The sequence below is a fragment of the Leptonychotes weddellii genome, chromosome 4 (assembly GCF_054177405.1).
Source record: "Leptonychotes weddellii isolate Sample4059 chromosome 4, ASM5417740v2, whole genome shotgun sequence".
NCBI classification, from domain to species: domain Eukaryota; kingdom Metazoa; phylum Chordata; class Mammalia; order Carnivora; family Phocidae; genus Leptonychotes; species Leptonychotes weddellii.
In genome coordinates, this window is record NC_138372.1 from 154,349,328 (window position 1) to 154,372,363 (window position 23,036).

At 40.9% G+C, this 23,036-nt stretch overlaps 1 long non-coding RNA gene across 1 annotated transcript in view; it reads left to right on the forward strand.

Annotated features, from left to right (window-relative positions):
• Positions 1 to 23,036, forward strand: part of LOC145720968 (uncharacterized) — a 326,301-nt gene that overhangs the window by 29,434 nt on the left and 273,831 nt on the right. The gene's annotated exons all lie outside the window — the stretch shown is intronic.

A 23,036-nucleotide genomic window follows, 5' to 3' on the forward strand; every position in this document is an offset into this window, starting at 1 on the left:
TGTGGGTCAACATTCTTCAATTCCTTTTTACTAAATGGGGATGCCTTAGATCTTTCTGAGGTCTTAATTAATTTAAAGGGGCATGTCCCAAAAATAGCATCTTAGAGTCCAGTCAGTCCTTAGGGGTCAGCGAAGGTAAAGCATCCTTAGAATAAATCATTATTATGGTGTCTCGGGTTTCTACCACATAGGACTTGTGAGGCTTAATTACTCCTTTTCTTGCCCAGAGGGCTTCCTCAAGTGGAAAAGAGAAAAGTCCTCCTCGTTATCACCCACCTATCTCTGTTGTTGAGTGTTGTGACTCACACGTCCAGGCATAGCTGAAAGTCTGTTAAAATTCTAAAAATGAATAATGCATGATAGAATGCTGTGTTCCAGAATTTGTTTTATTATCTAAAATTTGCACACATAAATATGCCTCCCAAGAAGATTTCTTGTTTATTAAGTATCACAAGAAAATGGAAGAGAAACAAGAACTGCAGAGAAAAGAAAATAGTTTTACCAAATTATTTCAGTGCTTTGGTAAGTGAATTTGAATTAGTAAGTGAGTCTATTTTAGTGTAAATTTTATTTAGAGAAAAATTTGTTTCTCCCTGCCCAACTAAATAAGTATCGAACATTCATTTGAAATAACACCAAATTACTAGCTACTCAGAGTGCCTACCTATCTAAACATGCATATAAATCGAACATATAAATCTAACAAATAGACAGTAAAAGGTTGGAACGCAATTCGTGGACTTGGTCCCATACATTGTGTAAGTTGTCAATTGTACCTAGGATACTTAGGAACAAAGATACCATTCAAGATTTCACCTTAGAAAACAACTTGCTAAGGACTGATTGTGTCCACCCACAATTTATATGTTGAAATCCTAACCTCCAATATGATGGCATTAGGAGGTAGGGATTTGGGGAGATAATTAGATTATGAGGACGGAGCCCTCATGAATGGGATTAATGCCCTGATAAGAAGATGTGAGAGAGATTGCATCCCCTTCCTCTGCTGTCTGCTATGTGAGGACCCAACAGGAAAATAATCTGTCTGCAAACCAAGAAGAGTGCCTTCACCAGACACTGGATCTGTTGGCACCTGGCTCTTAAACTTCCCAGCCTCTAGGACTCTGAAAAATAAATGTCTGGGGTTTAAGCCACCCAGTATGGCATTCTCTTACAGCAACATGGATTGACCATAAACCACTGTTTTTCTTCCTCATGTAAATACATGAAGGGATCTTACTGTTTTTTCCAAGAAGAATAGAGCAGAAGGTTTCAAATAAAATTATTCACTCACCTGTTTTTTCTTTTTATTAAAGTAATTTAAGAATAGTTACATATTTCTGACATCATTTTCCTAACCAATTATGAATTTTTATCTTTGATAGAGAAATTAGCTTATATATTCATGTATTCAAAAATAAATTGAGGGGGCACTGGGTGGCTCAGTCAGTTAAGCGTCTGCCTTTGGCTCAGGTCATGATCCCAGAGTCCTGGGATCCAGCCCTGTGTTGGGCTTCTTGCTCAACAGGGAGTCTGCTTCTCCCTCTCCCTCTGCCCCTCCCCCTGCTCATGCATGTGCTTTCCCTCTCTTTCCCTCAAATAAATAAATACAATCTTAAAAAAAATGAATTGAGAATCTACTTTATGCCAGGCTTGGTATTAACTTCTGAGTATACACATATGAATAAGAAATACTCTCAGCCCTCAGAGAACATATAATATAGTGTGGGAGACTATTTACATATAATACAAAATTTGCTACTAGGGAAAAGGAGTGTTGGGGTACAGGAAGTTGTGAATTTGGTGTCAGGTTCAACTAAATGCTCAGTTCAGAAAAGTGCTAAGGGAAATTGGTCACCAGTTCATGCCCCATAACCATTGATACTTCCAAAAGTTCATTTCATACACATTAGGTACTTTACGGACCATGTTGAATAAACAATTGGATAACCCCATAGGTGACTAATAGCTTTTTGTTATTTTGGGATAAGCCCTGTGTAATTCTCAGATATCTCTTAATTGTTTGATTATTTAACAAAAGGTTCTTGCCCAGTTAAGACATCGAAACCTTTTGAAGTCTTAGTAAGAACTAGTTTTTCATGCTCAGTCATAATGGGCTCATTTTCTTCTTGTTCCTGGGAAGGGTGGTAAGACAGGTTTGCTCTCAAAAAGTGAGATAGTGCCCGATTTAAATGGACCCTCATTCTAAAGCAGTCCGCTGTCTCCCTTTGTCTGTGATCGAGTTATTCCAAGTGGGGTCACAGTGATTAGCTCAGTAGATGATCAATAAAAGTGTGCAAAATGAATGAATCATTTACTATGGGCCAATTTCCAAAGCCAGTTCTCTGATTGTGTCACTGCCATTCGCAGGACTGCAGCTGCACACCTTATTCTACACGCCATGCAGTTTAGTTTCCCTTTTCAAGGACACGAGTGCTATGCTTTTGTCCATGGCTCACCCTGTGTTGGGACGCAGAGACTTCTGAAGGTAGGTATTATCTTGTATTGATGCATCTCCACATTCCGTGATGTCTAGTCCTAACTACCAGGGAGCGCACTGTGAAGATAAACCTTCCATCTAAATCACCAGGCACTGGAATAAGTTGAAGACCTGTGTCCTGACTGACATGCACTTGTGGTTTATTTCTTATTTAACATTCTGCTCCTCGTATTCTTTGTGCCCTAGTTCAGTCACAGTTTATAATATCAGGAAGCCAACTCAGATCTTTCTAACCCCACTCATCACTAATCTCTTTATCAACCACAGTTTATAAGTTCCTGTTGATCACCTTCCTGTAGAAGTTCTGAGAAACATATCTTTTTGCTTTTTGAAATAATGGTTTAAACATCCTTCTGCTTATAGCTTAAAATAAAATGAATGTAAAAAGGCATATTAACTTGTCAATTTAATCCATTACAAACGTTCGGAGATAATTACTGGTACTTAAATCAAGTCTTACACCTTGTCATTGGCTACAAAATAGACATAGTTGTGCCTACTGTATTGAGAGAGCAGTAGCTAAAATGGCCTGGTAGGATCTGCAAAATTCTACCTTGAAGTCAAGAAAATTGTCAGTCCCACTGTGTCCAAGTGCCAGGAAAGGAGGTATCTTGCCAACTGCAGACATGATTTTACTTCTACATCTTAGTAGAGAACATAGCTCTGGCCTAAGGTGCTTAAAGAAAAACTCCAGATTCTTGTCCAAAACAAGCAAAGTTCTTCTCAAGAGCAAAAATTTTGAAGACAGAATGATTCAGGCTTTAATTCTACCTCTATATTTTGGTCAGTTGTCATGACTTCCTGGAACCCTAGTTGCTCATCTTCATGTGGAAATAACAATCGCTTATAAATAAATAGCTCATTAACTAATGTAGGCTTCCCTCATCCCTGCCTTAGTCAAGGACTGGCTCACTCAACACTGATTCTCAAATGCCTCTCTTTTGCTTTCCTCTAACATATAGACTAGAGGGCTAAGTATTCAGTTTTCCTAGCCACAGTCTAGCCAGCAGTGGTGATGTGACAGTATTCTGACCAGTGATTCTTAAGTTTAAGTTTGAGGGGAAGGGCTTTCACTAGGTAGAAGGCCTTTGGCCCTCCTACCATCTTCCAGCTTGGAAGTAGGTGTGATGGCTGGAGGTGTAGCAGATCTTCCACCATGAGGATGAAAATCATATGATATGGAGGGTGGGAAAAGAGGATAGAAAAAGCCTGGTCCTTGACAACATTATAGAATGGATGTTCAAAGGTACTGGGCAAGCAAAACTTTCATTTAAAAAAATTATTATCATTCTTCATGAGAAATTAGTTTTCTTCCTATTAATATACCATTGAACCCATTTCTTATAAACTAATAATCTGGTTTTGCTATGCCAGAGAGAACATGCCTGCTCACTGCCTTGAGTTATATTTCAGGGTGATTGAATGCTAGAAATATCATGTGGCCCGACCTTAAATATTTGACAGAGTCAGCACTCAGACCAAGTCTCTGATTCTGAGGCCTCTGTTACTAATCACTGCACTTACATGCTGCCCCAATGCCAGGTACTCGCAAAATCTTAAAGAAAATAAAAGTTGATGATTGACCGATGAATTCAGTAGATTCTATTTTTACATTAAAAAGTCTCCTCTTTCAACACAGTCTCGTACTGACACCAAAATCAAAGTTTTCCATTAGCCGGTTTATCTCTTTGCAGAAGCAAGAGCTGAGCTGTGAGACAGCTGAACTAAATTTTGTGTGGTGTTGGCCTTGAATGTACTGATGAAAGGCAAGCCCTGGAGTTCCTTGGCCAGGCCCCACGGGATGCACGCTTGTGGCCTTAGATGCATGGCACGGGGGGACCACTCAGAGAAAACTGCCAAGTATACATGCAGCAGGAATGAGCCTCTGTCTCAGATGGCCTTACTTGGCTCTGTAATCATAGCCCTTTTAAGGCTATGCAGAGACAGCAAATTCCACATTAATCTACTTTTTAAGAACAGAAGAGATGTTGTTTGGTATTAGCCAATAAGCTGTAGTGACTCAAAAATGGGTCACACATAGATACTGCCTTTTGCCCAGGTTGAAGGCCAAAAACATACTGGGCATTGTGTCCAAAATGGGATTAAACTAGTCCCAGGTCCAGATAGCTCAGGACCTCGATTATATGGCTTAGGAAAGCACTGTGTTTATTGGAAACAGAATCTAGCTTTCCTTCCACTTACCCAAATCCTGAAGTATTTATTTCAAACATAAAATGTTTGGGACAGCTATATATTTCCTCTTAAATGCTCTGTTGCCTGTTTCCCTAGTAGAATGAAGAAAGCCTCAATTAGGCATTTCTGATAGTACTTTTTTTTAATCAGGAAAAAATTATATGCTCATGGCTAAATTTTCAAATAGTATTGAAAGGTAGAAAGCAAAACCTAAAAATCCCCTGATCTCATAGTCCAACTCCTTAAAGGTTCTCACTGTTAACGTTTTCTTGAGTATTTGTGCAGAGATCTTTCATGAATGATCAACGTATTGTTATGGGTTGAATTGTATCCTCTGAAGAAAGATATCCTGAAGTCCCAACCCCCAGTGCCTTGGAATGTTACCTTATTGTGGAAAATCAATCTCTACAGAGCTAATTGAGTTAAAATTAAATCATTAGGGTGGGTCCTAATCCAATATGAGTAGCATCCTTATAAAAAGTGGAAATTGGAACCCAGAAACAGACACACAGGGAGAACACCATGTAAAGATGAAGGCAGAGATCCGGACGATGCTTCTACAAGCCAAAGAACACCAAAAATTGTCATCAAACCAACAGAAGCTGGGGAGAGGCATGAAACAGTTCTGCCTACCCACACAACCCTCAGATGGAACAAACCTTGGTGACAACTTGATTTTCGATTTCTAGCCTCTGGAGCTGTGAGGCAATAAACTTTTTGTTGTGTAAGTCACCCAGTTTGAAGTATGTTGTTAGAGTAGCCCTAGCAAACTAATACACATGTGGAAATTGATATTGATATACGTAAGTGCATGCATATTGTCTTATTTACCATTTCATTTCTTTGTGAATCACAACTCGTTCTGGTCCCTCTTTGCATCTGTCTGGTTTCAGTAACTCTACGCCTGATTTTTTTTTTTTAAGTTTATTTATTTGGGGCAGGGGAGGGGAGAGGGAGAGAAATCCTCAAGCAGGCTCGCTGTTGAGCGTGGAGCTCAACACAGGGCTCGATCCCAGGACCCTGAGATCATGACCTGAGCTGAAATCAAGAGTTGGATACTCAACCAACTGAGCCACCCAAGCACCCCATCTATGCCTGATTTTTTCCCCAGTCTAATGACAGTTGAGATTTCAACCATGCTGTTAGCCTTATAAATCTTTCCACACATATGAATGTATGAATCTCTAGCTTTGAATGTATGGCCACTATTTTGTAGTTTTTCATAAACTGCTGGATGTCCAGTAAATGCCAAGCACTGCACAATGTTTTGGGGCATGCAGAGATTAGTAAAATAAGGAGATGGTGTGTATCATTTTGTGTGAAGCTAGAAAGACCCCAGGGAAAAAAGCAAATCCAGGATGAAATATATTCGTGATCTAAGTACCTGATGCCACCTCTTCTTAAAGTGACATACTAGATAAAGAGTAGGAAAATGTAAACATCAACCCATCAGAATTAGGTGAAATTATCCATTAATATAATCAAATTCTATTTTCTCTGATTCTGTATGCAACAAGCAACCTTTTCCATTTTTAGAAGTTTCCCACACAGACTTTCCCATTGGAGAAACTTGCCTCATAGCACCATATGATAGATTTGGCTGGATACAGGCTCCCTGTATCCCCCATGCTAAGTCCAGCTCCTGGCTCACAGTGTGTATTCATTAAGTATTTGTTGAATTGACTAAATATTATACATAGTCAATAAATAATGTCGTGTGCCTACAGTGAGTCAGAAATTGGGCTAAGCACTTTTGTATGTTAAAAGTTAGGATTTCTCATAATAAATTAGCAATTTGACACTCTGATTAATTAATCACTGATTTATGGATCAGATTAAGTGAGTTAAAACCCTGAGTATCTCATCATCTCATCAGTGCAGATAAATCTAGTTCCTGAATTTGTAAAAACCCAAGGTCTAGATACTTCTCTAAGTCTTCAGGCACTTTGAAAGGCAACTGTATCAAATTCTCCAATTCTCTCATTCATTTATTCAGTAGGTGATTCACTCACTTGTTTCCTCACATTTTCCTTCATTTAATTTTTCTTTCATGCTTTTATCAGACAACAACCCCTTTCACCTAAGATATGTCAGAAACGAGCCTTGGTACTAAGTGAGGATTCCAAAATAGGCAGATAGTCTTGTCCTGAAAGAGCTAATAGTCTCTTTAAAGTGACTGTTGGGAGTTATACCCCTTGGCTGTATTTTTGTTTGTTTGTTTTTTTAAGAAGGCTCCACACCCAGCGTGGAACCCAATGTGGGGATTGAACTTAAGACTCTGAGATCAAGTCCTGAGCTGAGATCTAGAGTCAGACACTTAACCAATGGAGCCACCTGGGTGCCCCAGACCCCTTGGCTGTTTTGAAGGTAACATACACTACTGAAGGCCTCTTGCTCCCCACCAAGCCAGTTTCCAGACCAGGAGAAGCCAGTGCGGGAGCCTGGATGCTCCATCCTCGTTGTATCCTTCCCTCTCTCCAAGCCAAATTCCAGGCCTTGGCATCCAAGACTCACAGTAATGGAAGAGGTTCTGGAACTCATTCAATTGCAAAGAATTTTAATAAGGAATTCAGGTCAGGAAGTTAATTTTCTTTTTTGAACCCTGAAAGGGAAACTGTTCGGGCAGCTATTTTGAGGCAAACTCAATCATCCTCTGTTGTGCTGCTGTGTTTTCAGAAGCTATTTAAGACTATGCATCTCCTTTTATAATTATGAAGATTTCAGATAAGCATTGTGCTGCTCCACCATACAACTGACCCTGTGGTTGCAGCAGTGAGTGCGTGGGTGGCTCAGCACTAGAGGAGAGATTGGAGCCAGGCCACACTCACAGATTCGATGCGCTTTTGTAGGAACCCCTAAGTAAAGTACCCTGTGTGGTGGCTGTTGTGGGCCTAGTCTTTGTATCCTAGTTAATTTCAGGGTTTTCAAGGCCGATGGAGCCTGTAAAAATCTTTACTAGTTGGCAAAACCTTGATGATTTAGAATTCATACCTCACACCTACACTTAACTAACATTTATTGAGTGTTTATTGCATGTACTAGACACATGTACTAGACATAGATGTTAGCTTGATTCATTCTCAAACCAATACATTGAAAAAATAATGTAACAATCCCATTTTTATTTTATTTTTATTTTTATTTTTTTAAAGATTTTATTTATTTATTTGAGAGAGAATGAGAGAGAGCACATGAGAGGGAGGAGGGTCAGAGGGAGAAGCAGACTCCCCGCCGAGCAGGGAGCCCGATGCGGGACTCGATCCTGGGACTCCAGGATCATGACCTGAGCCGAAGGCAGTCGCTTAACCAACTGAGCCACCCAGGCGCCCTTATTTTTATTTTTTTAAAAGAATTTTATTTATTTGAGAGAGAGAGCATGAGCAGGGGGAGAGGCAGAGGGAAAGGGAGAAGCAGGCTTCCCGCTGAGCAAGGGCCCGATGCAGGGCTTGATCCCAGGACCCTGGGATCATGACCTGAGCTGAAGGCGGATGCTTAACTGACTGAAACACCCAGGCGCCCCCCAAATAATCCCCTTTTTATAAATGAGAAAATAGAAGTTCAGATAGCTCAAGGAAATGTTCCAAGTTTGCAAAAGCTATTGCATGCTGGCACCATGCTTAAATACCATACGAACAGTTTCTCCTTTCCATTGCCAGTGAAGACAATGTTCTTCACATTTCTTTGCTTCCTTTTTCAGTGTCCTTCTTCTTTCCCTCTCTGCAACCCTCCATCTTGTCCTCCCTCCTTCTTTCTTAATGCACCCTTTCTCTCAATCACCTCTCTCTACTCATTCTTTTTTGAGTGTCTACTGTGTGTCAGTGTCTAAGGGCTTGGAGATGCACAGATAAGGGTACAGCCCCTGGTGAGGAGCAGAGGGGGTAGGCAAGACGAGATACTTGCTAAGATGTAGGTTGTTTGAGTATGGCACCTAGCAGAAAGAAATTTGGGGACAAGAAGTAAAAATGCTTAGTTGAAACCACTTACAGTTTTAAGGCCACCTAAAAAGTATACCAGGCCTCAGAAGAGGGCCAAGGACAGGGGCTTGGGAAACACTGGCCTTCACGAGGGTTTGTGGAGACTGGGAAGCCTCTGAGTCAGAGGGGGAAATGGCCTCAGAAACAAGCAGCAGAATGGAAGCTGTCTGTGTCGTTGAAAGTGTCATGAAATTCAGCAAGTCTCAGTAATGTGGCTGAACTCCCATGTTTGGAGTCATACATAAATGTCATCATTAGGAGGAGCATTTTTTCCCATTTATGTTTCCACATGGAGGTTCATCAGTATTTTTTTTTTCTGTCCCTTAGACCCACCACTTAGGGATGGAGGGGTGACATTTTATTGATGGTTATGGAAGAGAAACTGGGCATTGTATAGTTTCCTTGTCTTTGGGAACTGCTTGCCAGAAAAAAAAAAATCACAATTTCTTGTCTCCTTTGGGCCATGATGTAATCTTAGCAGCTATCCTAGAGCTGCCTGCAACTGGGTCTGTCCAATTCTGGGGTTTAGAGTGAGGAAATGCAGTGAAGTTGCATACCTTACATTTCTCCCTCAGCTTTATCAGTATTAAATCTAGTATTTTTCCCTTCATTTACCTGATTTTTCTCTAACTCTCTTTCAGTGGATTCTCACCTTAGATCAGAAAGAAGGGTGATACTATTTGGGACCCCTTCAACTTCAACAATCATAAAAAGTCCCTTCCTATTAATAAGCAACAAACACATTTAAAAAATATACACAGATATAAAAATGAACAACAACTTATTTATGTCTTTGGTGGAAAGTAAAAATGAGGAGTGTCTAAATATAATTTGGGGAGCCATGTCTTCCTAGCTGTTTACAGAATCTGAAGCTCCCTCCTTCTAACTTTCAAAGATACCATGTTGGTACTTCTCAATGGAAATTTCTACACTGTATGGGAGCTAGGGCTTAAAGGAATGGGCTGGCAAAAATCCTCCAAATTTAAAAAAATAGTAACTTATTTAGCACGTTTTAGATGTTAAGGACTGTTCTAAGGGCTTTACATATATTCATTTTTTTTTAAAAGATTTTATTTATTTATTTGAGAGAGAGAATGAGATAGAGACAGAGCATGAGGGGGGGGAGCGTCAGAGGGAGAAGCAGACTCCCTGCCGAGCAGGGAGCCCGATGCGGGACTCGATCCAGGGACTCCAGGATCATGACCCGAGCCGAAGGCAGTCGCTTAACCAACTGAGCCACTCAGGCGCCCACATATATTCATTTATACAGTCTTCATGACAGTCTCATTTTACAGATGAGGAAACTGAGGCATAGGGAGAGTAAGGACTCGCCCAAGGTCACAGGGTCTAGGGAGTGACACAACTGGGCTCAGCCTCAGTTGATCTGTTAGCCGCATCCATGCTGTTCACCACTACTCCTTCGCTCCCCCTGTGCTATACTGACTTCACCTATATCATCATGTCCTTAGGGCAGGACACCATAGCAACACCTCCCCTGAAGAAATGCCATGAAACATGAACCCGAATGGTCAAAGAGCCCTTGTTTTAGCCCATCTCTAGGTCATTTGGTGGTTGAAGACATGTAGCACTAAGCGGGGCCCAGGGTGGCTGTGATCATAAGGGGAGGCAAAGAGGAGCATCCACTATGTGCCAGGTGGGAGGCCAGGGCCTTTACATGTTTGTGTGGTTTTCCCATGGATGACATGCACTCATCCAGTGGTAGAAGACGGACTTGAGCACATGAGCGGGAGCTTCCTCCCCTAGGTTCAGGGACCTGGGGGACTTAAGAAGTCATGAGAGAGAATGGTCCTGTCGAAGTGTGCTGTTGAGTTCTAACTTGGCCATGCTAGATTGGGGGTGTGCTTTGGGAAAGTGGCTGACAGTGTGTGTCAGCAAAAGCAGTTGCTAACCTAAGAGGCTGTAACATGGGAACTGATGCAAAAGGTGGGATAGGCAGATGAAGCTTCCTCAGCAGCATGTACCTCCAGGGGAGAGAGACCTCCTGTCTTCACAAAGGTTATTTCTGCACCCGTGGCACATGCCCGCTGACCACAGCAGCTGCATTGAGCTAGGCCCTTCCCTGCCTCATGGGGCCGGTGGTTGGAGGCATGTGGCAGCTCAGTGGGATGCTTTGGTAGTGAATTCGCCAAGGAAGCCAGATGGAATTCACCCTGAAACAGTGACAGCTGCAGCCGCATTGAAATTATCCAGCCACCTATAACACTGAACAGCTCTTGTCTTTGCAAAACCAGGGCTAAATATTTTGACTGCAGGAGGCCTGCAGAGGAGTGGGAACCTGGAAGAGGCAATGACAAGGTGAGGGCTGGAATTAGGCTAATTTAATTTAAATATTCAAATAGCTGGTTTGGAGTTATTTTATAGCCCAAATGGGTGAAGAAGGAAGTATAAACCTAGGATTGCATTTACTACTCAGGATATTCACTGAGACACATATTATTAACTACATTTTGTGGATGAAGAAATTGAAGCTGAGAAAGATTAAGTGATTTGCCCAAGGTTGTATGGTTGGCAGGAAGGTGGACACCAGGTGGCCTGTAAAATGTGTTTTTACCACAAGATGTAGCATCTCAAGACCAAAGCATGCACGGGCTAGTTTAAAGAATACAAGTGCCCATTCTACCAGCATGAGGCATCCACCCCTCTGGGTTATCTGAAAACCAGAAGGAGCATGCAGGTTGGCAAGGAGAGCCTATTATGACTGTGTTTTGTAACAGGCATTATTTGGACAGAGAAGGATGACCTAAAATGTGGGATGGGATTAGTCCAATGCCTAGGAGTCATTCCTTTATCTTTATCCTTCCTTTAGATGCTCAGGCCAAGTCCAGTCAGGCTATCATGATAAAGGATCACTTGCATAAAGGCAATAGCTTGCAGGGACACTGGCTAAGTGTGTTCAGAGACTATCTCCAGGTTTGTTCCAGGGGCCACCAGAAACAATGGAATTATACTAGGCATAGTTTCTGAACTTGAAATAGTGACAGTTCTGTAGTCAGTGACTCTTTAAATTCCTGCCTCACCATAAACTCCTTTTTGGGAAAAGAGACTGCACGTAACCACTCACTTTCGTGTTTCCCAACTCAAATGCCTATAAGAGTCAGGCATGTAAGTGAATGAGTGAAGCTAGTTGACAGGAGGGAGATCCTGTGGCTATGCTGAACTGGAGTGCGCAGGGGCCTTTTAAATGGGTCAGTCACTACTCAGTATCCATTGATGGTGGCTAGTGTTTTTTGATATTCCAAAATTTTTAAAGATAACTGGAAATCTGTGTTTTCACATGAAATCTTATTTTAAAATGTTGGTTGAACATTAAATTAAAAAAAAGGTCGGGGGGTGCCTGGGTGGCTCAGTTGGTTAAGTATCTGCCTTTGGCTCAGGTCATGATCTTAGGTTCCTGAGATTGAGCCCCGCATCAGGCTCTGTGCTGGGCATGGAGCCTGCTTAGGATTTTCTCTCCCCTTGTCCCTCTGCCTGCCCCCCCTGCCAAAAAAGAAGTAAAAGAGAAGTAAATAAAAAATAAAAATAATTTTAAAAAACCTCTGGGAGCCAGTATTGTGCAAATCAAACCAAACATATGGGTGGCTGGTTCCAGCCTCTTTGTTGCAATCATCACCTTACACATAGGTTTAGTACTTCACCCACAGCACCGTGCCTCCTTAAGCTGATTGGAGAAGAAAGGGCACTGCAGTGATGGCAGCCCTCTTTAGGTAATCCCTGGAAATGCAGTAGTAGTGGGAAGCTTCCTCTTCAGTCAGGATGCTAGCCGTATACTAGGAGGGGACTGTTCAGCTCAGTCAGGTCCTTGCTCTTGGGGAACTGGAACAGAAGACACAAAGTGATTTAAGTCATAATAATAGGAAAAGAAGAAGCAGAGCCTGAGACTCCCCGAGAAAGCTTAATGGCAGAGCATTCAAATCAGATGCCTGCTGAGAGGCTGATCACACGACTTTTGCTGTGTGCATGGCTTGCTGGAGCTAATGTTTTCTGAATGAATGCCAGATTTTTCTTAAAATCCCGTTTTATCTTTACAGTAAAACCCACTGACTAAGGTAAACCTAATTTGTCTGGGAATCCTATTATTTCAGAGGTGCTGGTCAAGGCAGGAATCTAGTCTGATACATGCATTTGTTTGTAGTAGACCTGACCTTCTTCCTCACACTGGTGGACTTGGCCACCATGTGACTCCGCACCTCCTACTGAATGGATAATGGGGGATACCCAGGCCAAGTTGAGCCAAACATTTTCTATACCTTGTGAGTTTGAAATCATGTTAGTTCATCTATGATGAATGATGCTTGAAAAGGCGATGTGTGCTCAGAACTTGAGGCTTTTCTTGTGGGATGGCCGTTTCCAGTAAGGATCAATAATATAGTTTGCAAGACTTAACCAGAGGTGGCTTTGGCTTCCATTTCTAGCCTCATCACTCACCAATTTCCCTCACACTCTCTCTGCTCCAGGTATTTTGGACTTCTTTCGCATGAGGCTATGATCAGTATTGCCTCAGGACCTTTGCCTGTGCTATTCTTGCTTCCTGATGAGTAATTAGCTCTTATACAACCTTTCAGATCTCAGCTCAAATGTCACTTCTTCAGAGCTCTATTCTTATGCTTTAAATTAGATCAGAGCCCTACCATTTTCCCCTCCCCAGTCATTATACACTCTTATGGCATTAAACATTTTTTGTTTCTTCATAACAATTAGTTCACTATGGCCCTTCATTATGGCTTTTTTTCCTGAAGCCTTTTCCTGCCACAAAAGTAGTTAAAAGCATTTCTCTAGGATCACATTTATTGAGCTTATATCCTGGTTCTACTATTTAGTAAGTATGTGAATTTGAGCCTCAGTTTCTTCACCTATGAAATGAGGATCATAATAGTAACCAGAAAACTTCCTATATTCTCACTTGGGGTAACCATTGAGTTTGAATGGTCTTCCCAACTTCCTGTGTGCCCTTAATTTATACTTGCAGAGGACTAATGCTTTTTGCAATAGCAAATTGAATTTAAATGAAAAAAATTTTTTAATTAATTTAAATTTGAATTTTCTTCCCCTAGTATTTCTTTCTGCTATTTAGGTAACAAAAAGTAGGGGCTGAGTTTCTTGTCTCAAGAAAATTTTGGCACATCAGAAGGAGAAACAGAGTCTTTCCTTGATTTTTGTATTTCAAAACTATCGGCATTCTGAAGGTATCTGGGCATGTGTGGAACAGGCCATCCCAGATCTTTTGGGGAGCATATGAATAAGGAAAGAGATATGAACAGCTCTGTTGAGTTTCCTGTAGTTCTGTGTGGTGCAGGTACACAGAATGAGCCCAAGTGCTTAGGAAGTTAGCCAGGAGAAAGCCTATGGTGGAGAATGGAGATATGACATACCCCAAAGTGAGTGAATCAGTGCTTGGAGACCAGGGGAGACCTAAGCAGGGAGAGTTCTACAGATGCCTGTGTGGTTAACAACCCAGACCTGTTTCCCTCACCCCAACAATGCCTTCGTACTCCATAAACTCCCCCCAAATTAGAGGTAACTCCTTCCAAAGGAGAGGGACCCATCAAAAGCTTAAGATCAAACCTCCAGTAATATGGGAACTAGCAATAGAAATAAAGTTCAGAAATTATAACAAACATATTTCTCACACATATGAACTTGGAGACTAACATTCTTACATATTTTCTAAAGAAAATATATAACGACGGTGTTTCGGCACCATTTGATAAGGAACATGTCCATTTTGCTGTCATTCGCAATAGCTGCTTCAGAGGTAACCAGACCATATAGCTGCTTGAGCTCAAGCACCCTTCCCTGGAGGATCTTGTCTGCAGTGGCAAAGGTGACAGGTGACTGTACCTTATTAACAGTAATGACAACTCTGGCAAGGAAAGCCACTTGGGACCACTTTCCTGGAAGAGTGACTGGGTTTGTGGCAGGCACTTAAGGATTTATGAACTCCATAGAGATAGGGTAGCCTTGGGCCATGAGGCTTTGAGGAGCAAGGCAGTACATTTAAGTAGATTAATTTTCATAATATCAAGTCCCATTGGGAGCTCTGATTAATTTCACATAGGATTTGCTTAGCATTTTTAGGAGAGCATTGTTAGAGATTTGGCACTGCATGTGAAGTTTGGGAGACTTGAGGCAAGGCTGGGTGTCCATAAGGTGTGGGTTTCAAAACATGAGGTTAGTTGGTGCAGAGTGTAGAAATTTTAATTTAATCTTTGCTGCATTAATAGATTGAGGATGGTGAGATTTCTGGTCTTCTAGGTGAGGCCAGATGGCAGCTGAATCTTTCAGGTCACATTTTAAGAGGAACACATAAAATAGAAAGCAATCAAGAAAGTAAAACCACGTTGTATGAGAGATGGCTGAGGGATCTGGGAATATTTACCCATAAGAAAGAAGGCTTCAGGTGACATGACTGCCAGCTTTAAATATTCAAAAGCCTGTCACTGGGAAGAGGGATTACACTTATTCAGTGAGGCCCCAGGCCAGATCTAGGATCAGCAGCTAGGAATTATATAGAAAGGCAACCTTTAATTCACTACACAAATCAGACAACTCAAATAGGGATGTCTGAGGATTCAGTGGGCTGAGTTCATCGTCAAACAAGGAATTCAAACCTAGATTGGCAGGAATATTATAGAGATGAGGAGGGGCAATGTAGTAGTTAAGACTCAGAGATGGAACTGGGTTCCAGTTTTGGCCATTTACCCAATGTAGGGCATGTAGCAAGTTGCTTCATTTTTCTGCTTCACTTTAATAATCTTTAAATGGAGGTAATAATGTCTACTGCCCAACTGTTGGCAAGGATTAACTTAAATAATTAACTTTAGTCCTTAGTTATCTAGAGAGAGGATTCGTGTGTGTGAGTGCGTGAGGCATTTCTGGTCCCTCCTAACTCAAAAATCCGATTCCCATGGCTTTGGTAGAGAAAAGTTGAAAGAATGAGTTATTCTTTTGCATTCCTTGGGTACTCCCCAGTATTTTGAAATGAGCTTAAAAGCCTTTGAGAGTGCTCCAGTTTTTTAGGAAATTGTTTGTTTCAATGTGGTTTTCTCCAGTCAAAAATTCAGTTTATAACAGGTGGAAGATATTTAACACTTATTCTAGTGCCACCCAAGGCTGCAAAATGCCCCTCACTTTGCTTGTGCGGAATGAGGTCTGAGGAAATTTTGCCAAGGAGTTGAAAAAGACAGAGAAGGATGAGCAATCAAAATCTGTTCCCTTGGTTAATAGCATGATTTGATTGTGTTTACATATCAGACTTGTGTTTGGGGACCTCTGAGCCTCTGTGCACATTTATCAAATTGCAAACAGCACCACTTATGCACGGCTGGTGATAAAGCAGTACTACACAGCTGAATAGCTCTCCCAGTAGAAGATGATTATTTCCCAAGATAAAAGCTGGCTACCTGATGCCAAAGCAATTCATCAATTCAATGACAAAAAAGAAAAAGAAAAGAAATCAGACAAACCACTCTTTTGGTGGAGTGTAAGGTGAACAATTTGTTGATTGACTGGGTTTTGGCTGCAAACACAGCCAAAGTAAATCTAAAACAGCATGAGGCATTCATGGGAAATTTTCATTATAATGTAATTGTTTCTGCTAAACTTTCTTTATGGTTTCCAGTTTGCTCCCAAGTTAACCGTGGGGGTCGAAGTTAAGTGGTCACATCATCATTAAGGGTAATGTGTTTGTTTGCTCATGGGAATTGGGTCCTCATTTCCAATTTGATGGCACTGTGTAGTCTTCAGTGATAACGTATATGGGGGGAGGTTTGGTTTGTAAGGGAAGAAACTCTATCCTCATACCAGTACACTGCCAAGGAGACACCTCAAAATCTAAGAGCAACTGCTGTTTGAGTTTTGTTTCTCTGTCCACAGGTAAAGTAGACTAGAATAACCCTGGGCTTTGAAGTTAGAGAGAACTCATTCATTTGCTCATTTATCCAGCATATTTTCCTTGAGCTCCTTTTAGGTTGGGCTCTGGGAATTCAGCAACAGACTGATAAGCTACTTGCTCCCACAGACGTTACAATTTAGTAAGACAGTGGAGGTGAAGGGGCCAGAAAAACATACAAAGATTCTTCAAATCCTGACCTTTGTATTTTCTACTTTTGTGACTTTGGGTAAGTTATTAACTTACTCAATAGTGCCTCATACATGGCAGGGGGTTCAGCAAAGGATAGTTTTCTTGCCTTCTCTACCTACCCTACAGGGCCTTAAAAAAAGGATAAACTGTCTACTTCTCAGTCTTGGTTGATGCCTTTCTTGGGCCTACAAAAATGAAGATCCTTGTGATCCTTACAAACTGTAGGTAGATTTGGGATGAATTGGCTTATTGTCTAATGCCCCTGTGAGGGTCTGTCTTTTAAATCCCAGAGCTAATCAACTTTTTCCTCTCCATTTTGCCTTGCCAAAGAGAATACTTCCAGATGAACTACTTTCAACCCATAAATGTTATTTTACAAAACCTATGGCAAATAGCTTGCTTGACTGCAGATTTTTTCTACCTTTTACTGAGTTTCTACCAATTAAGGTGTTTTTAAAAAGCTATGAAGGGTAGTGGTCCTTATAATCACCTTCCAGGAGGTAGAGCTTATTTTGGGGGTGCTGTTAGGATGGCTGTGTGGTTGCCTTGTTAGAGACTGGCATACAGAAGATTTGGCAAATTTATTGATAGGGAAATAAATTCCACTCTTTTTTTGGTTTACTATTTGTTAAGTGTTTTAATTTCAGTATAGTTAACATACAGTATTATATTAGTTTCAGGTGTACAATATAATGGTTCAACAAATCTGTCCATTACTCATTGTTCATCATGATAAGTGTCCTTTTTTTTTTTTTGAGAGAGAGAGCATGGAGGGGAGGGGCAGAGGGAGAGGGAGAGAGAGAGAATCTTAAGCAGACTCCATGCCCAGAGCGGAACCTGACTCAGGATTTGATCTCATGACCCTGAGATAGCCAAAATCAAGAGTCAGATGTTTAACCCACTGAGCCACCCAGGTGACCCATGATAAGTATACTTTTTAATCCCTATCATTCTTTTTTTTTTTTTAAGATTTTATTTATTTATTTGACAGAGAGAGACACAGCAAGAGAGGGAACACAAGCAGGGGGAGTGGGAGAGGGAGAAGCAGGCTTCCCACTGAGCAGGGAGCCCAATGCGGGGCTCCATCCTGGACCCTGGGATCATGACCTGAGCCAAGGGCAGAGGCTTAATGACTGAGCCACCCAGACACCCCTAATCCCTATCATTCTTAATTAATAATTATAATTTTATGTGCAAACAAAATTTATAATGTATAAAAAATATAGCCTATAATGCTGTTTCTCAAATAAAATCTAGAGTTCTAAACAATTGAATTGAAACAAATATTTGTACTACATATAGCCGATTGGGAAGTTGCAGAAATGAACATGATATGATATGAATTAAATATTCTCTTCACCCTCTCCCACTACCCTTCCCTTGATCGAGTTACTTATAATTTATATATCATCCTTAGTATAGATTTCACGTGAGGTACCAAAATCTCTTCTCCTTGAAAACTGAATAAATCTATATTATGTGGCAGAAAAAAATATTTTAAAATATTAACAAGACTCCCACTCTCCCTCTCCTCTCTCTCTGGTACCTATCAATCTAGTTCTTTAATTGTGCTAATTGGGAAAAAAATGCCATAAAGAAGTCTGGAAAAGCCTGAAAGAGATAAGAGGAATTTTCACTGGAAAAGGCAGAGAGTTATTGGCAGAAGGGGAAAAAAGAAATCCAGAAAGGATGAGGGAACTAGAAGACAGCCTCTTGAGAGAGATCTTGAGAGCTTGGAGGTGGGTTGGAAAAGGTTTTGTGGGTAGCTGCCATACATGAGATACAGAGAGAATGATGAAGGAAAGAAAGAGACTTTTGGGAAGTTTGGCTCTGCATTATAAATGTAATTTACTCCTGGCCTTCTAGAAGAATATAGTGAAGATGTAAATTACATTCCAATTATTATGGCTGCTGGGTAGATATTTTTCTTTTTCTTTTTCTTCCTGCATGCAATACTAGGGAGAATTGGGGCCTTGGCATGGCTTTATAGTTTAACTTTGAATAAAACATTTAAGCATTCTGGCATCTTTGTGCCTGAGATCTCCCTGTTTCTCAACGCATCTTTTAAGACATTTCTTTAGTGTTGGGAAGAAATAGCTGAAAATCCAGGGGCTTTGAAGTTGGACAATTCTGGGTTTAAATCTTAATTCCTCGCTTGCTAGTTGTATCTCCTTGGGCAGGTTCTGTCATCTGTATAAGCTTTGGTTTCCTCATCTAATCATATGTAGTTATGACAACCTACCCTGTAGGACTATTGTGATCACTGAAATAAAGGGTCATCTAGCGAAATCTTAAAGGATTAGTCTTCATTAATCTGAGTCCCTTTAGGAAACAGATGGCCCATTCAAATTAGGAAAATTTGAGAAAAGTGTAATAGAAATACGTATTTTTTAAATGTATAGGTGAGGTGTAAGAAAACCACAAAAGACAGTGCAATACTCTGGGGTTACCACCTTCAGGCCTGAAGGTCTGAGTAGACAGTGTTTCCTGGGACCTGGAGACAGATGAAGGCTGTGTAGAGGGAGCTGTTGGAGAGGTGCTGAGACCTGTGGAGAGAAGCGGCCTGCTCTTAGCAACCACGGTAGTGGTGATGGTGATGGGGGGGGGCGGGGGGGATGGGAAATGAATAGTGCAGCTTCCCTCCCTTCTTTTCTCCCTCCACTTTCTCCAGGGCCCTCTGATGGCCAAACCCAACTTGAAGCCATTTGGTAAGGGAGTCCACTAAGGTCACAGGAAGTAAGGTGAGGAGCAGAGTGGAGAAGGATAGGGAGTGGATCTGGGGGTTTATGGAACATATCTATCATACTCAGTAAGTGTTATTTTCCTTCTCCTTTTTTCCTTCCCAAGAGCATGGACAAGAGGGTATCTTTCCCTTGGAAGAATACTCTAGAGGTGCTAGTAGTCTCTAAAAACTGTCTTATACAGTCAATAACAGTGAATTCTGTAGATTGTGACACATCACAGACATAGCTCTGGAGCTGGAAATGAACACATATCAACCTTTGTTTAAAGGACAACAGGAGAGGCACAACTGGTCTAGTGGCTGACTCTCCATGAGAGTGAGTGATGCGGAGAACTTGCTATGTTGGTCAGAAATAAACAGGAGCTCTTGTTTCAACAGTGGCTTTTCAAGTTTGCCTCTTGGCATGAAGCTGACTCTGGCAGAGGGTGTTGTATAAAAAAAGCACATGCCCAAGCATGTAGGCAAGTCACTGGTTGTTGAATACATTTTCACCCTCTAGCCCATCACCCACAGCTCGCTGATAAAGATGATGGCAGGGCATCTTTTCAGAGAATGTACTATAGACCACTTGGATCTTTTCGAAATTTGTAAATGAGTTCAAGACAGTTTTGGAAAAGAATGCTTTGTCATCAGCGGTGGTGCAGATCTTTGATTCACTCCACTTGTAAAACTTCTGACCTTTGCATAAATAACTCTTCTCCGAAAAAAAAAGCATAATAAATAACAGTGCTTCCTGTAGTGGGCTGAATGGTGACCCTCCCAAAAGAAATATCCATTCCCTAATCCCCAGAACCTGTGAATGTTACCTTATTTGGAAAAAGGGTCTTCACAGATGTGATGAAGATAAGGATTTTGGGATGAGGAGATCATCCTGGAATCTCTGCGTGGACCCTAAATCCAATGCCAAGGGGTTCTTATAAGAGACCGACGGAGGACAGATGCAATAAGAAGTCTGTTTGAAAATGGAGGCAGAGATAGGTGTGATGTGACCGCAAACCAAGGAAGCCAGCAACCATTGGAAGCTGAAAGAGGCATGGAACAGATTTTTCCTTAGAGCCTTTGTAGGGAATATGACCTTGGTTGTAGACTTCTGCCCTCCAGAACTGTGAAAGAATAAAGTTACACTGTTGCAAGGTAACAAGTCTGTGGTATTTGTTATGGTAGCCCTGGAAATTCATACAACTCCTATGAAACCATCTACGCTGACACTTTGACTTAGTAGCAGATTAGGTGTTAGCTGCCTGAAGACTTACAGAAATAGTTCAAAGGGCAAACATCTTAGAATGTATTTTTCTAAAGTTTATGAGAAGTCATCTCAAATCCTGGACAATTGGGCTATCTAATTTATACCTTAAGCACTTGGAATGAAACATCATAAGTTGAAAGAGAGGCAGAAATAAGAGCACTGGAGGGAGGAATCACGTGTCCTATAGTCTAGTATTGGTTTTACTCTTCACTGGCTATTTGACCTTGAAAAAATCATTCCAGCACTCCAAACCCACTTTTTTTTTTTAATATCTAAAATATTTGTCCCACATACTTTACAGAGTTGGCAAGAAGATTAAATTATACAAGGTGCTTTGAAATAGTAAAGTGCTACCCATTAAACTTGAACATGCTATACATTTCATTATTTATAATATAAAAACAACATATGGACTCTGAGAAACAAACTGAAGGTTCCAGAGGGGAGGGGAGTGGGGGGATGGGTTAGCCTGGTGATGGGTATTAAAGAGGGCACGTATTGAATGGAGCACTGGGTGTTATACGCAAACAATCATGGAACACTACATCAAAAACTAATGATATAATGTATGGTGTTTAACATAACATAAAAAAATAAAATTAAAAAAAATATATATTTGTTGAGTTAAATTAGATCCCACTAACCCAGGATTTTCAATGGTTTGGAAAATGAATACATAAGAGTCAGGGAATCAGGGTTTTAATTCTGGCTGCATCATGAAGTAACCTTGGACAAAGTATTGGAACTTTTAGGGACACAGTTTTCGTAATTTTTTTTTTTTAAAGATTTTATTTATTTATTTGAGAGAGAGAGAATGAGAGAGAGCAAGCACATGAGAGGGGGGAGGGTCAGAGGGAGAAGCAGACTCCCCGCCGAGCAGGGAGCCTGATGCGGGACTCGATCCAGGGACTCCAGGATCATGACCTGAGCCGAAGGCAGTCGCTTAACCAACTGAGCCACCCAGGCGCCCTAGTTTTCGTAATTTTTAAATGAAGGAGTTGGATTAGATTATCTGTTGCTCACATATCTCTGATTCTATAAAATTTTAAGAAAATTATGATTATCAGGATGGTTCCCTCCTTTGGTAAGCTTGTTCCTTTTCATAGATTAAATGCTCACTGAATTCTGTCAATCCTGAACTTGTCCATTGAACTTCAGATTTATTTAATCAAGTATCTGGGTGTCACACAGTCTATCAGTTGAGATTCTCTGAACATAGAAGAAAGACAAAACAAAATTTACTTACACTAAAAAAAAAAAGAAAAATTAAAAGCAAGGAATAGAAGAAAAAATAAAAGAATTTACTGGTTCACTTAATTGAAGTCTTTAGAGGTAGTTTTAGCTACAACTAGATTTATGGCTCAAATAACGTCGTCTAGATGTGCTTTCCTTCCAGCTCTCAGTTCTGCTTTGTACAGGTTTGGCTCCAGTATGTGACTTCATGACTTCTCATGGTGCAACAGTGCTGTTGTAATATCTTTTAATTGCACGTATCAAGGGAAAGTGAAAAGTCTTTTCCCAGGATGCCAGAGTCCCATTGCATCTCACTGGCTCTGACTGGCTGAAATGTTCATTTCTGAACCAAAGGCCATGACCAGAAAGAAGTCAATGTGCTGACTGGTTTAGGTCTGGGTCATGTGACTCGTTACTAAGGCAAGGATTTAGCCCCAGTGTGCTGGAGCCAGTTGATTACAACACTTCAGTAATTATCTGAGCTGGTTGGTAAACTGTTGGTGGCATTAAATTGAAAGAGGGGAGAGTATTCACACCACAATTTAGGGCTTTATTTGTTTATTTATTTTGGAGAGTTGGTTTATCAGCACACCACTGGGTATAGCCCTGTTTAAGCAGGGTAGGTCAGTGTAGGATCACCCTCAAAAAAGGAGATTGTTATCAAAATAAGGCAAGAATAAATGCTGTAGCGCCAAAACAAAACATCAACTATCCACCAAACTTAGAAGTTCAAACTGAAAATTTCCTTCCAGTGTTGAACTTACTCTTGTTCCTCAATCTGCTTTATCTCAAGCATGTTCTCTCCTGATTTGGCAGCCATCACTCCACTCAGACATTTAAGTCTCCTATAGGACATTTAATTTTTGAATTCCTTTCTTTTTCTCATAACACAATTTGCCTCCTTACTATTTTTCAAACCCATCTTTCCTCTTTTGTCACAGCCCAGTGCCCTGACTTAGACTTGTTTGATCCCTCCCTGGGCTATTTCAGGATTCTCCCTATTCGTCTGCCTGCCTTCAGTCTTGTCTTTCTCAAATCTGTGCAGC